General features: G+C 40.8%; 1 pseudogene; it reads left to right on the top strand.

Moving 5' to 3' along the window:
• The first annotated feature begins 2,738 nt into the window (after nucleotides 1-2,738).
• LOC117015233 (60S ribosomal protein L28-like) lies at nucleotides 2,739-3,128 on the top strand (annotated as a pseudogene).
• Nucleotides 3,129-4,209: the final 1,081 nt, after the last annotated feature.

Genomic DNA, 4,209 nt, shown 5'->3' on the forward strand with positions numbered 1-4,209 from the left:
TCTCATCCTAACATAAGCCAGTGGTCCCCGCCTGGGGCGGAGTGGGGCAACAGCCACGGAGGTCTTTGAGTCTGCCTGAGAAAGACAGAAGGAGAACAAGTCAGGGGGCACTACAGGCCCTCCTGGGAGGCAGCATATCCAGAGGATCAGGAAACTGCCATAGGAAACTTGATCCCCTCATGCAAAGTGAGAGGAAATGAAATTTATAAAGAACAGGGTGGGAGCTGGTTCTTGGAACAGGATCTTACCTTGGCTCCTTTCCATTTGGGGGAAAGGGAAGAACGTTATTGAATGCCTGTTCCTTCTCCTCTTATGTAATCCTCCTACAACCCTGTAAGAAAGGCCTTCTCTCCATTTTGCAGATGAGAAAACTGAATCAGGTGGTTGCCTAAAGTCACATGTGGCTGAGATTTGAACCTGAGGTCTGTCTGCATGGCCTACATGGAGATTTACTGTTTACATTGCTGCCCTGCTGCTAAGAGTGTTGGGCCTCCTTCAGGGACCCATCCGCTTTGGAGCCACACCATGCTTTGCTCAGGGGTGACCCACAGCCAATAGCTGAGTAAGACAGTGGCACGTGGGCCTAGCCCTTTTCTACCAACACGGAACTCCTCTAACAAGCAATTTTGCCCAGAGCATCCCCCTTGGACTGGCAGAGGCTGTCAGCCCGCATCACAGGCCAACGCCTCCTCCTGGTCAATCCCACTTCCTTCCTTTTCCTTCCACAGGTGTTACACCCCCTTTGTACCCCTACCTCCATCTCAGCATCTGGATCCCAGAGAACCCACTTGGGGCACCCAAGAGTGGGACTCCAAAGCTCCTGCTCACGCTGACACTTTCTCCTCGCTCCCATTCACCCCTGAGATAACCTTGCTACAGCTCAGAGGGTGGCTCCCTCTTACTAGTTGTGGCTTCTACTAAGTAGTTGTGGCTTCACCCCTTCCAGAGGAAAGCTGCGGAAGGTCTAAGGATTACAGGCATTCCCACACAGTTATCCTTGACTATCCGGTACTCAATGCTCAGAGACAGCGGCTAACATTCAACCACACTTGGAAGTCTAAAGTCCAAGTAAAAGTTTTCCTCACTTTCTTCTTTACCCCACAATGGCAATTTTAACCCTTCAATTGCCATAACATGGAACTGAGGGACAGAGTTTCGGTATATGCTGTGCTTGATGGGAATATTTCACGATTCCTGTGTTTAACTTTAAAAGCAAACAAGGAAAACAAGAAAAAAATACATAAATTGTACGTCATCCAAATTAAAAAACTTTAAAGCATAGATAATATTTCCTAATTCATTCTATGAGACCAGCATTACCCTAATACCAAAATTAGACAAAGATATTACAAAAAAAACAACAGACCAATATTTCTTATAAACATAGATGGAAAATTCTCAACAAAATATTAGCAAACCAAATCCATGCATAAAAAGAATTATACACCATGACCAAGTGGGATTTATCCAGGTATACAAAGTTGATTCAGCATTTGAAAATCAATTAATGTAATCCATCACATCAACAGGCTAAAACAGAAAAATCACATGATCATATCAATAGAGGCAGAAAAAGCATTTGACAAAATCTAATGTCGATTCATGATGAAAATTTTCAGTAAACTAGGAATAGAGAGGAATTTTCTCAATTTGATAAAGAACATCTACAAAAACCTACAGCTAACATCATAGTTAACGGTGAGAAGTTTGAACCTTCCCCATTAAGATCAGAAACAAAGTAAGGATGTCCCCTCTCACCATTGCTTTTCAACACTGTAGAGGAAACACTAGTCAATGCAATAAAACAAGGAAAGGCAGGGAAATGGTATACAGATAGGGAAAAAAGAAATAAAACGATCTTTGTTCATAGATGGAATGATCGTCTGTATAAAATTTTAAAGAATTGACCAAAAAAAAGTCCTGGAGCTAACAAGTGATTATAGCAAGGCTGCAAAATACAAGGTTAATATACAAAAGTCAGTTGCTTTCCTATGAGCAGTGAACAAGCGGAATTTGAAATTCAAAATACAATACCATTTGCACTAGCATCCCCTAAAAAGGAAATACTTACGTATAAATCTAACAAAATATGTATGAGATCTATATGAGAAAAACTACAAAACTCTGATGAAAGAAATCAATGAAGAACCTAATAAATGGAGAGACAGTCCATGTTCATGTGAAGGAAGACTCAATAATGTCAAGATGTCAGTCCTTCCCAACTTGATCTATAGATTCAATGCAATCCCAATCAAAATCCTAGCACGTAATTTTGTAGGTGTTGACAAGCTGATCACAAAGGTTAGATGGAGAAGCAAAAGACCCAGAATAGCCAACACAATACTAAAGGAGAAGAACAAAGTCAGAGAACAGACATTACTTGACTTCAGAACTTCTATAAAGTTACACTAATCAGGACAGTATGGTGTTGGCAGAAAAACAGATAAATCAATGGAACACAATAGAGAACCAGAAATGGATCAACATAAATATAGTCAACTCATCTTTCATAAAGGCAATACAAGGGAGCACATGGAGCAAATATAGTCTTTCTGACAAATGATGCTGAAACAATTAGACATCCACATGCAAAAAAATAATAATCTAGATACAGAACTTATACCTGTCACAAAAATTAACATAAAATGGATCATAGACCCAAATGTAAAACATAAAATTATAAAACTCCTATAAGAGTCTTTCTGTCTCTGGCAGCCACAGAGAGGGGAGCTATCACCATGTCCACGCATCTGCAATGAATGGTCACGTACAACTGTTTCAGCTTCCTGATCAAAAGGAACAAGCAGACATACAGCACTGAGCCCAGTAATCTGAAGGCCCACAACTCCTTCCGCCCCAAGGGACTGATTCACCGCAAGACGGTGGGCGTGGAGCCAACAGCCGATGGCAAAGGTGTGGTGGTCGTCATGACGCCAAGATCCAGCCAGTGAAAACTGGTCACCTTGTATGTGTGGACCACCCTCAGCAGCATCCAGCATATGATCTGCAAGAACAAGTACTGCCTGGACCTGCGCATGGCTACCATCCACACAGACGGTGCCATCTTGTGTAGTCAGAAGCCCGTGACACTGAAGAGGAAGCGGACGTGCCCCACCAAGAGCTCCTGAGCAATACCCCCCCAAAGCAATAAAGCATAAAGCATCAGCCAACTTTCTCCAACAACAACAACAACAAAAACTCCTAGAAGATAACATTGGAGAAAACCTAGATGACAATAGATATGGCTATGATTTTTTGGTTACAACACAGAAGACATGTTCCATGAAAGAAACAATTTATAAGCAGGACTTCATTCAAACTTGAAGTCTTCCCTGTGAAAGACAATGTCAAAAGAATAACACTGTCTTTTCCTACAGAGCAGTTCCAAGATGGCAGAGTAAATAAATGCTGTGCTTCCCTCATCCCATGAACATATCAAAATTACAACTAAATTACAGAACAATTAACCTGGAGAACCATCTGAAGTCTAGTTAACAGAAGTTTTATAACTAAGGATATATATATCCTTATATATATCTATCTATAGATAGATAGATAGATAGATAGATAGATAGATAGATAGATAGATAGATATAGATATATAGATATATATATAGAAGAAGCCACATCAAGACTAGTAGGAGTGACAGAGATTCAAAACAGGCTGGTCCCACTTGTCTCGTTAGGGAGACCACCTCAGGGAAGATGTAGATGCCTGATCACTGCACTGTACACCTGAAGCTGAAGTTGAACAATAATGATTAATTAATGATTAATATAATAATGCCCATCGATGGATGAATGGATAAAAATACTGTGGTCCATATATACAGTGGAATAAGGCTCAGTCATGGAAGGGAGTGGGCTCTTGCCATCTGCAGCAGCATGGATGGACCTGAAGGATATTGTGCTGAGTGAAGTATATCAGACAGGGAGAGACAGACACAATATGATTTCTCTTATATGTAGAATCTAAAGAACAAAATAAACAACAAAACTGAAACAAACTCATAGATATAGAAAACATTTTGAAGGTTGCCAGATGGGAGGGGGATTGGGGAGTGGGTAAAAAGGGGGAAGGGATTAAGAAGTACAAATTTGTTGCTACACAGTAGTCATGGAGATGTAGGGTATAGCATACGGAATATAGTCAATAATATTGTAATAACTATGTATAGTGTCAGATGGGTACTAGACTTCTCAGGGTGA

The sequence above is a fragment of the Rhinolophus ferrumequinum genome, chromosome 22, assembly GCF_004115265.2.
Source record: "Rhinolophus ferrumequinum isolate MPI-CBG mRhiFer1 chromosome 22, mRhiFer1_v1.p, whole genome shotgun sequence".
NCBI classification, from domain to species: Eukaryota; Metazoa; Chordata; class Mammalia; order Chiroptera; family Rhinolophidae; genus Rhinolophus; species Rhinolophus ferrumequinum.